This window comes from Vombatus ursinus, unplaced genomic scaffold (assembly GCF_900497805.2).
Source record: "Vombatus ursinus unplaced genomic scaffold, bare-nosed wombat genome assembly UNPS02009835.1, whole genome shotgun sequence".
Lineage (NCBI taxonomy): Eukaryota > Metazoa > Chordata > Mammalia > Diprotodontia > Vombatidae > Vombatus > Vombatus ursinus.
Window position 1 is genome coordinate 2641563 of NW_020949613.1, and position 19192 is coordinate 2660754.

Genomic DNA, 19192 nt, shown 5'->3' on the forward strand with positions numbered 1-19192 from the left:
TTTTGTCAAAAGTTTTTTCTGCATCCATTGAGATGATCATGTGGTTTCTGTTAGTTTTGGTGTTGGTATGATGGATTATGCTGATAGTTTTCCTTATATTGAACCAGCCCTGCATTCCTGGTATAAATCCTATCTGATCATAGTGTATTATTCGTGTCATAAGTTGCTGTAATCTATTTGCTAATATTTTGTTTAAAATTTTTGCATCTATATTCATTAGACAAATTGGTCTATAATTTTCTTTTTCTGTTTTGACTCTTCCTGGTTTAGGTATCAGCACCATATTTGTATCATAAAAAGAATTTAGTTATATTCTTTCTTTATCTAGTTTACCAAATAGTCTGTATAGTATTGGAATTAATTATTCTTTAAATGTTTGATAAAATTCGCATGTAAATCCATCTCGCCCTGGAGATTTTTTCCTAGGGAGTTCATCAATGACGTGTTCAATTTCTTTTTCTGAGGTGGGGTTATTTAAGTATTTTACTTCCTCTTCTGTTAATCTGGGCAATTTATATTTTTGTAAATATGTATTGATTTCACTAAGATTGTCAAGTTTGTTCGCATATAATTGGGCAAAATAATTCCTTGTTGTTGTTGTTTTAATTTCTTCTTCCTTGGTGATAGTTTCACCCTTTTCATTCTTGATACTAGTAATTTGGTTTTCTTTTTTCTTTGTTTAATTAGATTAAACAAAGGTTTATCTATTTTATTGTTTTTTTCATAAAACCAGATCTTAGTTTTATTTATTAGTTCAATAGTTTTCTTAATTTCAATTTTATTAATTTTTCCTTTGGTTTTCAATATTTCTAATTTGGTGTTTAATTGGGAATTTTTAATTTGTACTTTTTCTAGTTTTTTAGTTGTATGCCCAATTCATTGATCTTCTCTTTTTCTATTTTATTTATGCAAGCATTTAGAGATATAAAACTTCCCCTAAGAACTGCTTTTGCTGCATCCCATAAGTTTTGGTATGTTGTCTCATTATTGTCATTCTCTTGAATGAAATTGATTGTTTCTATGATTTGTTCTTTGACCCAATCATTTTTTAGGATTCGATTATTTAGTTTCCAATTATTTTTTAGTTTATCTTTCCATGGCCCTTTATTACATGTAATTTTTATTGCATCATGATCTGAAAAGCATGCATTTAATATTTCTGTCTTACTGCATTGGATTGTGAGGTTTTTATGCCCTAGTACATGGTCAATTTTTGTGCATGTGCCATGTATTGCTGAGAAAAATATATATTCCTTTCTCTCCCCATTCAGTTTTCTCCACAGGTCTATCATACCTAACTTTTCTAATGTTCTATTCACCTCCTTAAGTTCTTTCTTGTTTATTGCGTGGTTAGATTTATCTAGTTCAGAGAGGTGGAGGTTGAGGTCCTCCACTAGTATAGTTTTGTTGTCTATTTCTTCCTGTAACTCCCTGAACTTCTCCTTTAAGAATATGGATGCTATACCATTTGGTGCATATATGTTTCGTAATATTACTTCATTGTCTATGGGGCCTTTTAGCAGGATGTAGTTTCCTTCCTTATCTCTTTTGATCAGATCTATTTTTGCTTTTGCTTTGTCTGAGATCAGGATTGCTACCCCTGCTTTTTTTACTTCAGGTGAAGGATAATATATTTTGCTCTACCCTTTTACCTTTACCCTGTATGTGTCATTCTTTTTCAAATGTGTTTCCCATAAACAAGATATTGTAGGATTATGGTTTTTAATCCAATCTGCCATATGCTTCCCTTTTATGGGAGAGTTCATCACATTTACAGTGATGATTACACTCTGTGTCTTTTTTTTCATCCTTCCCCCCCCATTTATGCTTTCCTTTCTCCTTTCTCCTTTCCCCCCCTCACTAGTATTTTGCTTCTGACCAGCAACTCCTTAGGTCCCACCTCCCTTCTATCATCCCTTTCCCTTTTCTTCCCATTTACCCTTACTGATTCTTCCCTCCCTTCTATCCCCCCTCCCTTTTCTTTCCCCTCTCCCTTTTCTTTCCCCTTTCCCTTCCTACTACCTATAATGCAAGTTAGATTTCTATACCTAACTGATTATGTTATTCCCTTCTTGAGCCAAATCTGATGACAGTAAGGTTCAAACAATGCTCATCCCCCTCCTTTCTTTACCTCTGCTCTAATGGGTTTTTGCGTCTTTTCCTGTAATGTAATTTACCCTTGTCTGCCTCCTCCTTTCTCAGTACATTTTCTTAGCTCAGACTAATCCACTTACTTGGATCCATTTAACCCACTTGATTAAATTTTTTTTTATCATTACATCAAAGTCAACTTATATCCACCCCCTTTATGTATACTCCTTTAACATGGTATAATAACAATACAGTTCTCAAGAGTTGCAAGTGTCATCTTCCCTTGTAGGGATGTAAACATTTTGCCCTTATTAACAATATATTGTATCTTTCTGTCCCATTTACCTTTTTATGTCTCTCTTGAATGTAGTACTTGAAGATCAAATTTTTTGTTGAGCTCTGGTCTTTTTATCAGGAATGTTTGGAAGTCCTCTATTTTGTTGAATATCTGTCTCCTTCCCTGAAAAATCACACTCATTTTCATTGGGTAGTTAAGCCTTGGCGGCATTCCAAGCTCCTTCGTGTTACAGAATGTCATGTTCCACGCCCCATGGCCTTTTAATGTAGAGGCTGCAAGGTCCTGTGTAATCCTGACTGTGGTTCCATGATATTTAAATTGTTTCTTTCTGGCTGCTTGCAGTAATTTCTCTTTAATCTGGTAATTTTGGAATTTAGTTATTATATTCCTTGGCATTTTCAATTTGGGATCTCTTTCAGGTGGGGAGCAATGGATTCTTTCTATGGTTATTTAACCTTCAGGTTCTAGGACTTCAGGGCAGTTTTGCTTTATGATTTCCTGAAGGATATTGTCCAGGCTCTTTTATTCATCATGACTTTCAGGTAGCCCTATAATTTTTAAATTGTCTCTCCTGGATCAATTTTCCAGGTCACCTGTTTTACCCATGAGGTATTTTACATTTTCATTTATTTTTTCATTTTTTTGTTTCTGTTTGACTGATTCTTGCTCTCTCATAGAGTCATTAGTTTCCATTTGTTCAATTCTAATTTTTAACATATTGTTTTCTTCTGTTAGATTTTGTACTTTCTTCTCCAATTGGTCAATTGTATTTTTAAGGGATTTGTTTTCTTCAGTGTACTTTTTTTTCCAGTTGGCTAATTGTGTGTTTTAGGGACTTATTTTCTTCAGTGTACTTTTTTTCCAATTGGCCAATTATACTTTTAAAGGACTCCTCTACCTCTCTCATTTGACTTAAAATCCTTCTTGAGTTCTTCTAAGAAGGCTTTTTGGGCTTCAGACCAGTTCATATTCTCTTTTGATGTTGCAGATGTGGGTTTGATGACAGTCTTGTCTTCTTCAGAATTTCTATCTTGATCTTCACTCTTCTCTTATATGAATCTATTGTACATTTCTTTTTACTCATGGTGTTTCTTTATTCCCTGACCTTTAAAGAGATTAAGCTGTCCTGCTGGGGAGCAGAGGGCACTGACCCAAGCTTTTTGTGTTGGGAGCTTAGGTCTTGGTCACTTGCTTTATGTGCTGGGGCCTCTTATGTTGGCAATTGGAGGCTGTAGGGTTCTGGCAGCTTATCTGGTGTTGGGCTGGAATCAGGAAGGCTGGGACTTTCAGGCAAATCTAGGTTGCCTGCTTTTCCTTTCCTTTAACTTTCTTCAGCTCCTTTTAGATAAGTGCTGCCAGGTCTTTATCTGCCTGGGGCCCCTTGCAGTGCTGCCTCCCTTATTTCTGTTGAGGCACTGGGAAACTTCTTTGCTGTAGAATGCCGAGGCACCTGGTGGTTTTCTGAGCTGGTTTCCACCAGTTACCCCACCCTCACTGAGGCACTCAGAGGTATAGCTGTTGGTGTTTGCCTGCTGAACCACCTGGGCTTCAGGATCTCCTCCTGGTTGGCAGTTGGAGGCTGTAGGGTTCTGACAGCTTACCTGGTGTTGAGCTGGAATCAACAAGGCTGGAACTTTCAGGCACCTCTAGGTTGCTTTCTTCAGCTCCTTTCAGACGAATGCTGCTGGGTGCTTATCCACCTGGGGCCCTTTGTAGTGCTGCTTCTCTTATTTTTGCTGAGGCCCTGGGAGATCCGTTTGCTGTAGAATGCCAAGGCACCAGAATCTCCTCCTGGTGTGCTAAAGTGGGTCTTTCCACTAGCTGGCTGGGTGACTCTAATTTCGTACTGCTCCCCTTCCCCCAGGATAAGAGGTACCTTTCCCATTAATCCCTCTATCTACCTGAGCTACTGCACTGCTTTACCCCATCTTTCTTCTGGTTCAGCTGTTCCAGGGTTTTTTTGTGGTGATATTTTCTGGGTTTTCAGAGGTTGATAAGGGAGGATGAGAGTGACTACCTTTTTACTTTGCCGTCTTGGCTCCCGGAAGCAGAAGTGGATTGTATGATTATTAAGTCACTTTCCACTACTATATTCATTGTCATTTCTCTATATCTACATAGAAAAAAACCAACTTATCCTCACTTCTTTGCAAAGTAGGTTACACTTTAGCATAATCATTCCCAGATCTTCTGGAATGGAGTATAAAATTCAGTTACATCTATATTGTAGCAAGAACCTGGAACACAAGGTTAAAGACTTTTCATCTAATCTGTGCTAGAAGTATTAGGGGTCAATGAAGTTACTGTAGGGCAGGAGCAGTAAAATAAGATGTTATGTCTCCCCATAGGAGTCTTTCCTCTTAGTTGCCTGATGTAAACTATGTTGACCTTGTGTGATCTTGGTAGAATCAGCAGTAGCAACAGTCTTCTTCCATTCATGTGCAGTCCTGTCCAAAGAAGCCAGGTTTATATGATTCTTTGTAGTTCTATTATAGGGATGCCCAAGATATCATTAGAGCCACAGCAAGGTTACAGGACACTTCCTATTAAGTGATTGATCTAATCTCCTATCAGTTGTGGTAGGAGATAGAATAATTGTATGGGAGTTTGTGAAACTACTTGTAAACTTCCTGGGTCCCCCAGGAAAAAAAGAAAAAAGAGGATTGGAGAGGGACTTGTATGAGCTAATGAAGGAACAAAACCATTTGTGGAAAGGTAACAATATGAAGAAAGATAATTTCAAAAGGCTCAGAACTCTTATTTAAAGTAGTTCACAACAATGACTTCATTAGGCTGATGATGGAACACATTTCCCACCTCTTGCAGAATGGTAATGGCCTAGAGATGTAGAACAAGGTTTATTCTCAGATATAGCCAATGTGTTGATTTGTTTTGTTGGATTATACATATTTATTAAAGTGAGGGTTTCTATTCCAGTCAGGTAGGAAAAGTCTGTGAGTTAGGAGGTATTTATGGATAGCCCCTCCCCCCAAAAAAGATCTTCAGTAAAACATTGTTAACGTATAAATTCATAGTATCATAGATTTAGAACAAAAAACCAACAAACTTGGAACTTATCTTTTCACAGCCCCCTCCCAGTTCCCGTTCCCTACCATTCATTATATAGATAAGAAATCTAGGTTTACGGCTTCAATCTGTGCTTCCTAGAGACTAATTTAGTCTGGGGATGGGGTAGGAGCAGGAGTATGGTGGAGCCAACTTGAACTAGTTAGGGAGACCAAACTGTTCAATTTTCTGAGAGCAATTACATCTCAGAAATAGGCAAAACCATAAATCAGGGCTTGATTTATTGTTTTGTTGATTTCTACTCTTAAGAAAGTAATGGAGAAAATGTTAATAATGCAGATTAAATGAAAAAGTAGGTAGTTCATATATATATATATATATATATATATATATATATATAATATATATATATATTGTTTTTTTCCTAGAGTGCTAGTAGTCAAACACTTATCAGCACATCCCTGGTTCGGTAGTCAAGAAATACTGTGAAACTCACTTCTTCTGAAAAATGTGGGCCATGCAGGTTGTGGAAGGACAAACACACTAATGCACTGTTGGTGGAATTGGTCCAGCCATTTTGGAAAGCAATTTGGGACTATACTAGAAAAGTCACTAAACCATACATACCTGTTGACCTTAATATATTAATATTAGGCAGAGAAGATAGATGATAGAATAAAGAGACTCATATTACAAAAATATTGATAGTAGCCCTCTTTGTATTTGCAAAGAACTGGAAAAATGGGTGTCTATTAAATGAGAAATATTGTGAGATATTAATTTAATGTCATGAGAGTATCATAAGAAATTATTATGGACACATGGAAGTACAAATAAAACATACACAAAGTACATGTAAATTAATGTCTGCATAGTAAAGTACTGAGAACTTGTTGCAGGGGAAGAATAGAGAATCAGATTAAAATTTCCATAGCAGCTTTGAAGTAAGCTAGAGATTCTAAGAGGTAGAGGTGAATAGGAAATAAGAGGTGGGGGATGGGAATGGGCACTTATCAGAAACCTACTATATTCCCAGCACTGTGTTAAGCTTTTTACAAATATCTCATTTGGTGATGGAAAATACTATTCACATCAAAAGAAAGAACTATGGAAGTTGAAATGCTATTTTTTTTTCTCTTCTGTTGAGTTTTGTTTCATCTCTCTGATGGTTCTTCCTATTAGTTTTAATTTTTACTTACAGTATCACTAATGTGAAAATATGTTTAATATGAATGTAAATGTATAGCCTATATCAGATTGTGTGCTGTCTTGGGGAGGGTGGTGGGGAGGAAAGGGGAGAAAAATTTTAAACTCAAAAGCATATGGAAGTGATTATTGATAAATCAAAATAAATTAATAAAAAAACAAATATCTCATTTGATCTCAAAGTAACCCTGGCAGGTAGGTGCTATTATTATTCCCATTTTAGATGAGGAAACTTAGGCAGACAGAGCTTAAGTGACTTGCCCAGGTTCTCACAGTTAGGAAATGTCAGAAGCTAGACTTGAATTCAGGTCTTCTTACTCTAGGATCAATACTGCACCACCTAGGTACCAAAGCTTGTGCAAAGTCTAGTTTTACTGGAACAAAGATTGCATGAAGGAGAGTTAGATTCACTAAAGCCTGGAAAGACAGGTTGCAGCCAGAGAGTGAAGAACATTAAAAATAAAACAGTACAGTTTGCATTTGAATAAAGGCATGGCAGGGTCAGATACAAACTTCAAGAATATCAATGTATCAGGTACTGGAAGAATATGTTAGAAAAGGGAGAAGTGGGAAGCTGAAAGACTATTTAGGACTTCCAATTGTCTAGATGAGAAGTGATAAAATCCTGGACTAGAACAATGGCCATGGGAATGGAGAGAAAGGAACAGATGAGAGGAATAGAAAATAATTTTATACATGATAAATTAGAATGAGAAAACTGCACATGGACTAAGAAGCATAATAACCATCAGTTAAACTTTGCAAGTCTCCCAAGACAATTTAACAAAGTTGTAAGCTTGTAAAAAAAAAAAAGAGTGAAAATGAAACTGGATCTATAGGAAGTGGAGAGCTGTGGATTAGAATATATATAACTGCAGTTCAGGCCTTCCAAACTATTAAGAGTGACACATTATTGGATTGTATTTCAAGCACAGCCACTGACCTAAATCCCTCAGGATAGATGTATTTCAGAGACTATCTTAAGAATGTCACCATATGCTGGCATCTTGTTCCTTATTGGATTTTCACATGCACAGAATCATAGCAGAGAGGAAAACAAGCTCTGCTAAGCCAGTCTATCAAAGTCAAACCCAAAGAAGTCAACTTGTTTCCCATTTTCCAGTACTGGTCTTATGTGCAGGCAGATGAAAAGAGAGGCTTTTGAACATAGCACTGAATTTAGACTAAGGAAAACCTGAGTCCAAATCTTGTCTCAGATACTTACAGGTTGCATTACCTTGGGCAATTCACTTAACCTCTCTGAGATTCAGTTTCTTTATTGATAAAATGGGAATGATGATATCTAACTCACAGGTTTGTTGAGAGGATTAAGTCATAATTGTAAAGCTTCTTGGGTCAGCTAGGTGGCACAGTGGATAGAGTGCCAGATCTGGAGTCAGAAAGACCTGAGTTCAAATCCAGCCTCACACACTTACTATCTGTGTGACTAACTAGCTGTTTGCCTCCATTTCCTCCTCTATAAAATTACCTGTAAAAGGAAATTGTAAACCACTGTAGTATTTTTCCCAAGAAAACCCCAAATGGGGTCATGAAAAGTTGGACACAACCAAAATGACTGAACAACAAAAACAGAGCACCTTGCATACCTGAAAGGGTTATATAAATGCTAGCTATTATTTTTATTATCATGATTTCTCTGAGAGAAATTTAGGGATTTAGGGGTTTGTTTCTGCCCCCACCCCACCAAGATATCAGACAGTTATAACTGAATTCAATTAAAAGCATGATGTGTCAGATTCTGGGTGTGAAAAAAAAATAAAAATAACAGTTTAAATAGAGGGGAAGGGTAAATGTATGCAAGAAATGTTAAGGAGGTAGATTAGACAATTCAATAGGTATGGAAAGTGAAGAAATGCAGAAAATAAAGATGATGGTTAGATTTCAATTCTAGTAGATGGGAAGGCAGATGTGGCTGTCAACAGAAAGAGGACAGTTGGGAGGAAATACAGGCTTAGGGAAGCACTTTGGGAAATATTGAATTTCAAATGCTTAGAGGACATATAGCTGAAGATGTTCAAAAGCCACAGGGACTTGAAAGAAGTGAGCTAAGGGGAGCTGGAATTAGATACATGAGAGTTGCTTGTCCTTTGTTTTTGAAGAGAACAAATAACATCACAGCTGTTGTCTTGACTTACATGTGAAATCAAATTTTGGAGTGGCAGAAGCAACAAAAGGTCAATGACACATTTTTCTAGGTTAAGTCAACTTAAGAAGTCTCCAGGACAAATCTGAGATATTGGAGTAGGAGCTAGCCCAGAAAGAAAAAGCAGCCCAGGAGTGGGCCTTGGAGATAACTGTGAGTGGGGGCAGCTGCAACATATTTAGGAGCTCTTAGCTCAGAGATGGTAAGGGAGTCAGAAAGAAATTACAGGTGACTCTTTGCTGGCAATAGGTGTAGTTGGTACTGATGGGCAACTCTATTGCTCATAAGCAGTTCTGGGTTGCAGTTCCAGGGTGGAGAGGAGCCGTTGTGATTGGTCACAAGAAAGCAGGGGCCCTGTTCCACCTGTTCCAAAGCAGAGATGAGCACTAATGATTATGACTGCAGGACAGCCAGAGTCACACTTAGTCTAAGAGAAGTGCTAATGCTTATAGTCACAGAAAAATAGGGGCCCTTCACAGGTAAAGACCAGAGTATAGACCAAGAGAGCAATGACCACACCCATTCCCAGACCACTTTGGAATCACTGAAAACTTGCTGACCTCCAAAACTTTTTCTTAAAACAGCAGCACAGAAAAGGCCAAGAACTTAAGACAGTATCTCCTTAGCCCCAGATGTAGAGATCCCAATTTTAACATAAAATTCAGAGTCAAGAAATAAGTTGGAAAAGTGGACAAACAACAACAACAAAAGAACTTGACAATAAAGAGCTACTCCAGTGACAGCAAAAAAAAAAAAAACCCAAACTCAGAAGATAACAATGTAAAAACAACTACAAGTAAAACATCATAGAAAAATGTTGGATACAAATCCAACAAGAATTCCTGGACGAGTTAAAGATATAAGAATAGCAAAGAAAAAATGGGGGAAAGAAATAAGTGATGGAGGTAAATGGAGAAAAGTGAATTAACAACTTGGTAAAAAGGCACAAAAATACTGAAGAAAATACCACCTTAAAATTGGCCTAATGATTAAAGAGGTATGAAAATTTACTGAAGAAAAAAAAAACTCCTTTAAAAGGAGAATAGGCCAAATGGAAAAGGAGGTAAAAAATTCACTGAAGTAATGAATTCCCTTAAAAAGCAAACTAAGCAAATGGAAAAAGGGGGACAAAATGTCACTGAAAAAATGCCCACAATTCCTTAAAAATTGAATTTGGGCAACTATCCATGAGATAGCAAGAAACAATGGAATAAAGTGAAAAGAATGAAAAAAAGAAGAAAATGTGAAATATCTCTTTGGAAAAAAACTGACTTAGAAAATAGTTTGAGAAATAATTTAAATAATTTAATTGAATTACTTGGAAAAAATGATCATAAAAAGAGCCTAGACATCATTTTCCCCCAAGAAATTATAAAGGAAAACTTCCCCAATACCTTAGATCCCAAGCATAAAATAGAAATTGAAAGAATTTGCCTATCACCTCCTGAAGATATCCCAAAGCTCTCAGGTAAAAAAGAAAATATTATAGGCAACCAGAAAAAAAGAATTCAAATCTTGAGGAGCTATAGTCAGGATCACAGAAGATTTAATAGCTTCTACCTTAAAGGAGTAAAGGGTTTGGAATATAATATTCCAGAAGTCAAAGGAGCTGGGATTACAACCAAGAATCTCCTCAGCAAAAATGAGTATAATCCTTTAGGGGAAATGAGTACTTAATGAAATAGAAAACTTTCAAGAATTCCTGATGAAAAAAAGAACAAAGCTGAAAAGAAAATTTGATATTCAAACAGAAGACTCAAAAGAAGCAAAAATGATAAACATAAAGGAGTAATCATAAAGGACATAAGTTAAACTGCTTGCATTCCAATATAGGAAGATGATATATGTAACGCCTAAGAAATTTATCACTATTGGGTAATTAGAAAGTGTCTACAGAGATAGGGGGCCTAATTTAATAATGTCGGGATCATCTCCAAAAAAAAAAGAGTAAGGAAGAGAGATGCACTAAGAGAAATGGGAAGGAAGGGATAGAATGGGGACATTTTTCTCATATAAAAGAGGTGTTCAAGGAAAACTTTTATGTGTGGAAGGAAAATGGAGTAGGGTGGAGAACAATGATTGAATCTCACTCTCCTCAGAATTGGTTTATAGAGTGAAGAATTACAATACACATTTGTATGTATACACATATACATGGATATACAATACACATATATATGTATATACACATATATACATTTTTTATTTTTATACCTCATAAAGTACTTTATTGATGTCAAATATAATATTGTTATTTTTTAAATGCAAGGGTGATATATTTATTTCCTGCTATAAATTATATGTCTGCTCTGTTCCATTGATCTACCTCTATATTTATTTTTTTATTAATTAATTTATGTCTTTAGTTTTCATTATTCACTTCCACAGGATTTTGAGTTCCAAATTTTCTCCCCATCTCACCCCTCCCCACTCCCCAAGACAGCGTGCATTCTGAATACCCCTTCCCCAAATCTGCCCTCCCTTCTATCACCCCCTCTTCCCCTTCCCCTTCTATTTTCCTATAGGGCAGGATAGATTTCTATACCCTATTTCCTGTATATCTTATTCCCTAGTTGCATGTAAAAACAATTTTTAATATTAGTTTTTAAAACTTTGAGTTCCAAATTCTCTTCCTTCCTCCTGCTCTACCCACCCTTACTGAGAAGACAAGAAATTCCATATAGGTTATACATGTATAGTCACATAAAAATATTCCATAATAGTCATGTGAAAGACTAACTATATTTCCTTCCATCCTATTCTGCCCCCCCATTTTTCCTATTCTCTCCTTTCACTCTGTTCCTCCTCAAATGTGCTTTGCTTCTAATTACCCCCTCCCTCTTCTTCTATCATTCCCCCTCTCTTATCCCCCCCCATTTTCCCATAGGGTAAGATAAATTTCCATGCCCAATTCAGTGTATATGTTATTCCCTCCTTAAACCAAATTCAATGAGAGTAAGACTCACTCATTCCCTCCCACCTCCCCCCATCCCCTCCACTATAAAAGCTTTTTCTTGCTTCTTCTATGTGAGATAATTTATCCCATTCTACCTCTCCATTTCTCCTTTTCCCAGTACAATCCTCTCTCACCACTTCATTTTATTTTTTTAAGTATCATGCCTTCATATTCAACTCACCTTGTGCCCTCTGTGTATTAACTGTGTATGAACTGTGAAATACTTGACTACTTTGATCAATAGAATGACCCAAGACAATTCCATGGAAGTCATGATGAAAAAATGCTAGCCATCTCTGCAAAGAGAATTGATGAACTCTGAGTGCAAATTGATGTATAATTTATTGCTTTTTTTGCTTTTTTTTGATATGACTAATGTAGAAATATGTCTTGCATGACTTGACATGTATAGTTGATAAAATTTTGCTTTCCTTCTTAGTGCATGGGGGGAGGAGGGAAAGATAGAAGAGAATTTGAAACTGAAAATTTAAAAAAAGAATGTTAAAATTAAATAAGCTTTTTTTTTTAAAAAAAAAGGAAAGAAATTTATTTTTTTAAATGCCAAAGGAATAATAGTACATGTGCAGACAGTGAAAAGATTAATATTAAAGTGAGGAGTTGATGGTAGGGAGGGAGAGAGAGAGAGAGTAGCTTGACCTCCCCTCAAGATACACCAAAAAGTCATCAGTATATCTTGTCTACTGATAAAACTGACTACAGATTACTCAGGGACATTTATGAAACAGTAATAATGATTGACACTCCATGATTTTTAGGTGGCTGTGATGTAACTGTAAGACCTTGTACTCTTTAGTCTAGACCTTTATTTTTATAGTCAGGAGTAGAATAGGTCTATTTATCTAATTAAATAGAAATTTTATGTGTTTTTGGACTGCAGCAATAGAATGTCTTCACTTTTTAAATGTCAGGCAAAGGAGCCATACTGTTCTCAAATGGTCCTAATAGAGTTGACTGTAACATTAAGTCATTCAGGTACTTAATAATTGCTTATTGAATCAATAAATTGAGTCTGTATATATTTCAAAATCTATCTGCTATCTGAAGATAATTTACTAGACTTTAGGAGCTTGGGAAGTGGAATTAATATTGTAGTGACTATTATTTAAAACATCCATTATGTAGAGTCATTCAGTTTCATTCCATTACTCAAACATTTATTAAGTCTTTACTATGTTCAGAATACTTTGTAATGTATTCAGAGAAGTAGGAAGTTTAGATAAAACATCTTCACTGCCCTTAAGATGTAGGGGGTATATATCTATATGATATCATTTAACCTGGTAACTGATTAAGGCAGGCATGAATAAAGAGTCCTATGAGGTCTAAGGGGTGGGGAAGGTCATTAAAAACAGGAGGGATGAAAGAAGGCTTCCTAAAGAAGATAGTTTAATTTATGTTTCAAAAGCAGCTTGGCGACTAAGATGATAGAGTAGAGTAAGTACTACAGCCAAGCCCTCTGAACATTCTCCTCCAAACTGAATATTGGAGCAGCAGAACCAAGCAAACATAGAGGTGAAACATTTTTTTTTTCCTGGACAAAGACAACTTAGCAGGTTGTAAAGAGAAGTCTGTGGTACTGGACCGGGAGAAGGCCCACAATGCACATAGAGACAAAATCTGCTGTGGGCCTTGGAAGCAGCAACAATAGCTGCAGTTTTTGGAGCTCCCAAACCAGAAATAATAAGGGAATTGGACATCTGGTCTAATAGAGGAGACACTTGTGATAGCATTGGGTGCATGACAGGGTATTTTTTGACAACTCCATTGCCAACACCCACTTTCAGGTCACAATTCCAGGGAAGAGAAGAGATCTTTAGTTATCAAGGGAGTGCATCCTTAAATAGTAGGATTACTTGAAGTCTCAAGAGTGCAAAGAAGCAATCTAACTTGCAGTCACCAGTGATCAGGGTTCTGAGGAGTATTGCTTGAGGCTACAAGGGATCATGAGCCTATCCTGGGTGAGTACAAGAGCAAAGATCAGGAGAGCAATGAACATACCTCTCTCCAAATCACATCACTTTGGAGGCACTAAAAACTTCCAAATCCCCAGAACGAGTTCTGAAAACAGAAGTGTGAAAATCCTGAAGCTTGGGGAAGTGTTACCACAATCTAGGAACAGAACCCAATTTTAACATCAAGTTCAAAGTCAATAATAGGCTGGAAAAAATGAAAAACAACAAAAGAAAACTGATCATATAAAGCTGCTATAGTAATAGAGAATATCAAGACACAAACTCAGAAGACAATGATCTCAATACAGTTATAAGCAAAGCCTCAAAGGAAAAGTATTTGAAATGGACATAAGCCCAACAAAAATTCCTAAATTTCTAAAAAATTCTCCTTGAAAAGTATTTGTCAAATGGAAAAAGAGGTACTGAAGCCCACCTAAGAAAATAATATTTTAAAAAATATAATGGGGCAAGTGGAAGCTAATGACTTCATAATATATCAAGAAACAATAAAACAAAGTCAAAAGAATGAGAAAAATAGAAGAAAATATGAATTATCTGATTAGAAAAACAACTTCCCTGGAAAATAGATCAAGGAGAGATAATTTAAGAATTATTGGACTACCTGAAAGTCATGATCAAAGAAAGAGCATAGACATTATATTTCAAGTGATTACAGGTAGTTCAAATTTTCAAGGAAAACTTCACTGATATTCTAGAATGAGAAGATAAAATAGAAATTGTAAGAATACATCAGTCATTTCCTGTAAGAAATCCCAAAATGAAAACTCCCAGGAATATTATAACCAAGGTCCAGAGATTCCAGGTCAAAGAGAAAATACTTCAAACAACCAGAAAGACACCATCCAAATACCATGGACCAATAGTCAGGATCAAACAAACATTTACAGCTACCATGTTAAAGAACGTAGGGCATGGGACATGATATTCCAGAAGACAAAAGAGCTAGGATTGCAATCAAGAATAAGCTAAGCAGCAAAATTGAATATAATCCTTCAAAGGAAGAACAGTAAACATTTAATGAAATAGAGAATGTTAAAGTATTCCTGATGAAAAGAACAGAGATGAATGGAAAATTTGACTGTCAAATATAAGAAACAAGAGAAGCATAAAATGTAAATATGAAAAAGAAATCATAAAGAACTCCATAATGTTAAATTGCTTAAGTCCTATATGGGAAGATGATACACACAACTCCTAAGAATGTAATCATTAGGGTAGTTAGAAGGACTCTATTGAGCCAAAGGGCACAGGTGAGAGTTGATTATATTGGGATTACCCCCAGAATTGAATGGAAATAGAAAGGCATATACTATTTTCCCAAATATACATGGCACATTCACATTAATTGACCATGTATTAGACCATAAAACTTCAAAGACAAATGCAGAAAGGTAGAAATACCAAATGCACCCCTTTCAGGCTGTAATGCAATAAAAAGTTACATTACTTAAAGGGCTATGGAAGCATAGATCAAAAATTAATAGGAAATTAAATAAGTCCTAAAAAAAAGAGTGGGTTGAAAAACATATAAAAGAAACAAAAAATAATTTCATTAAAAAGAATGAAAACGATGAGACAACATACCAAAATATGTGAAATGCAGTTAGGGCAGTACTTAGAGGAAAATTTGTATTTCTAAATGCTTACATTAATAAAAGAGAGGAAGAGCTGATCAATTAATTGGGTGAACAACTAAAAAAATCAGAAAATGAACAATTTCAAAGTCCCTAATTAAGCAAAAAAGTGGAAATCCAAAAAAATAGAGATTACTAAAATAGAAAATAAAAATATAATTGAAATAGTAAGTGAAACTAGCAACTGGTTTCATGAAAAATAGACTATTAGGCAATTTGATTGAAAAAAGACAGACCAAATTACAAATATCTAAAATAAAAAGGAAGAATGCACTTCTAATAAAAACAAAATCAAACCAATTATTAAGATTTATTTTGTCCATTTATTTGCCCGTAAAATTGACAATCTGAAGGAAATGAAAAAATATTTACAAAAATGAAAATTGTCAAGATTAATGGAGGAGAGAATGGAACTCTATCTAAGAAAATTGAATAAAACTCATAAATGAGCTCCATAAGAAAAAATCCCTAGGACAAGATGGATTTACAAATAAATTCTACCAAATATTTAAGGAGCAATTAACTCCAATACTTTATAAACTCTTTTAAAAACAGGTAAAGAAAGATTCCTACTAAGTTCCCTTTATGATCCAAATATGGTTTTGATACCTAATCCAGGGAGACAAAAATAGAGAAAGAACAATTTTGGCCAATTTGCATAAAAAATATCAATGCAAAAAAGAAGTACTAGCAAGGACGTTATAGACATCTACCCCAAAGATCATAAACTATGACTAGGTAGAATTTACACCATAAATGCAAAGTTGGTCAATTTTTTAAAAAAATCATATGACAGAGCTTTAGTAAAATGCAATGCTGATTACTATTTTTTAAAATAGTATTTTATTTTCTCCCAATTACATGTAAAGACAATTTTTAACATTTGTTTTTTTCAAAGATTTTGAGTTCCAAATTTTTCTACCTCTCTCTCTTCCCTTCCCTTTTCCTAAAATGGCAGGCGATTTGATGTAAGTTATACGTGTGCTACCATGTAAAACATATTTCCATATTAGTCACATGTATGAAAGAAATATATCAAAAGGGAAAAAAAACATGAAAAAGAATACAGTGAAAAAAGTACACCTCAATCTGCAGTCAGAGTCCATCAGTTCTTTATCTGGATGTGGAAGCATTTTTCTTCCTTAGTCCTTTATACTTGTCTTCAATTATTGTGTTGCTGAGAAGAGCTGAGTCATTCATACTTGATCATCACACAATATTGCTGATACTGTGTACAATGTCTTCCTGGTTCTGCTCATTTCTCTTTGTAATAGTTTATAAAACCCTTTCCAGTTTTTTCTGAAATCTGTCTGTTCATCATTTCTTATTGCATAATAGTATTCCATTATTTATACACGACAGCTTGTTTAGCCATTCCCCAAGTGATGGATATCCCTAAATTTCCAACATTTTCCCACCATGAAAAGGGTTACTATAAATATTCTTGCACATGTAGGTCCCTTTTTTAATGATTTCTTTGGGATACGGACCTAGTAGTGTTATTGCTGGATCAAAGTGTATGCACGGTTTGGTTGCCCTTTAACCATAGTTCCAAATTGCTCTCCAGAATGGTTGGATCAATTCACAATTCCTCCAAAAAAGTGTTAATGTCCCAATTTTTTTTTTCACTTCAGCATTTATTTTTTTTATCATATTAGCCAATCTGATAAGTATGAGTTGGTACCTCAGAGTTGTTTTAATTTGTATTTCTCTAATCATAAGTGATTTGGAATACTTTTTCATATGCAAATAGAATGCTTTAATTTATTCATCTGAAAAATCCCTCTTCATATCCTTTGGCCATTTATCAATTGAGGAATGTCTTGTATTTTTATAAATTTGACTCAGTTCTCTATATATTTGAGGATTAAAGCCTTTATCAGAGACACTTACTGTAAAATTGCTTCCCAGCTTTCTGCTTTTCTTCCAATCTCTTGGTTACATTGGTGTTGTTTGTGCAAAAGCTTTTTAATTTAAAATAATCAAAATGTCTATTTTGCATTTCATAATGCTCTCTATCTCTTGCTTGGTGAGGAATTCTTCCCTTCTCCACAGATCTGAAAGGTAGAGTATTTCTTGTTCTTCTAATTTACTTATGGTATCACCCTTTATTACTAAATCATGTCTAGTTTTTTGCTTTTGTTTTGTCTGAGATCAGGATTGCTATCTCCACTTTTTTTTTACTTCAGCTGAAGCATAATGGATTCTGCTCCAACCCCTTACCTTTATTCTGTGTGTGTCTCTCTGTTTTAAGTGCATTTCTTATGTACAATGTATTGTAGGATTCTGGTTTTTGATTCACTCTGCTATCTGCTTCCATTTTATGGGAGAGTTCATCCCATTCACAATTGTGATTACTAACTGTGTATTTCCATGCATCCTATTTTTCCTCAGGTTTGTCATCTCTCTCCTTTCACCCTTTCACTCCTTGACAGTGTTTTGCTTCTGTCTACCTCCTCCTAGTCTGCCCTCTCTTCTGTCAGTTCCTCACCTCTTAACTCACTCTCCTCCTCTTCTACTTTCCTGTCAGATAACATAAGTTTCTATATTCTACCAATTGTGCCTATTATTCCGTCTTTGAGTGACTACTGATAAGAATAAGGTTCAAGTGATGCCCATCATTCACTCTTCCATCTTTCCCTCTACTTTAATAGGTTTTTCATGCCTCTTCATATGAAATAGTTTACCCCATTCTATCTCTCCTTTCCTTCCGCACCCAGGGGACTCCTCTTTCTCTGCCCTTATTTTTTATGTCATTACCTCAAATTCACCTTATACCTGTACTTTCAGTTTCTGTATATTTGTCCTTCTAACTGTATTACTTGTGGTAAAATTTTTAAGAATTATAAGTATCATATTCCCATGTATGGATATAAACAGTTCAGCTCCACTGAATTCCTTAAATTTTGTTTTCCCTTTTTAGGCTTCTCTTGGGTCTTGGTATTAGAGATCAAATTTTTTGTTCAATTCTGGTCTCCTCATGAAAGTTTGAAGTCCTTCTATTTCAGTGAACAACCCTTTTCCCCTTAAAATATTATGCTTATTAATTTTGCTGGGCAGGTGATTCTTGATTGTAGTCTTAGCTCCTTTGCCTTCTAGACTATCACATTACATGACCTCCAAACCTTTAATGTTGCAGCTGCTAAGTGCTGTATAATCCTGGTTATAGCTCCCTAATATTTGAATTGTTTCTTTCTGGCCACTTATGGTATTTTTCCTTGATGTGATAGTTCTGAAATGTGGATCTTGGAGTTTTTATTTTGGGATCTCTTTCCTGAGGTGATCAATAGATTCTTTCAATGCCTATTTTGCCCTCTGGTTCCAGTATATCAGGGTAATTTTCCTTGATAATTTCTTGGAAGGTACTCTCCAGGTCTTTCTTTTGATTATGGCTTTCATGTAGTCAAATAATTCTAACATTGTCTCTCCTTGATCTATTTTCCACTTTAGTTTTTTAATGATGTATTTTACATTGTCTTCTATGTTTTTTAATTCTTTTGAATTTGTTTGATTGATTCTTGATGTCTCATAGAGTCATTAGCTTCCATTTGCCCAATTCTAACTTTTAAGGAGTTGTTCTCCTTGGTTAGCTTTTGCATTTCCTTTTCCATTTGGCCAATTCTACTTTTTAAGCAGTTGTTGTCTGTTCCCAGGCTGTTGACTCTTTTTTTGTAATAACCTTGCATCACTCTCATTTCTTTTCTCAGTTTTTCACCTACCTCTCTTATTTGATTTTAAAGCTCTTTTTTGAGGTCTTCCATGAGTTCTTTCTGGGCTTGAGAACACTTCCAGTTTTTCTTTGGTGCTTTGCCCACAGGGATT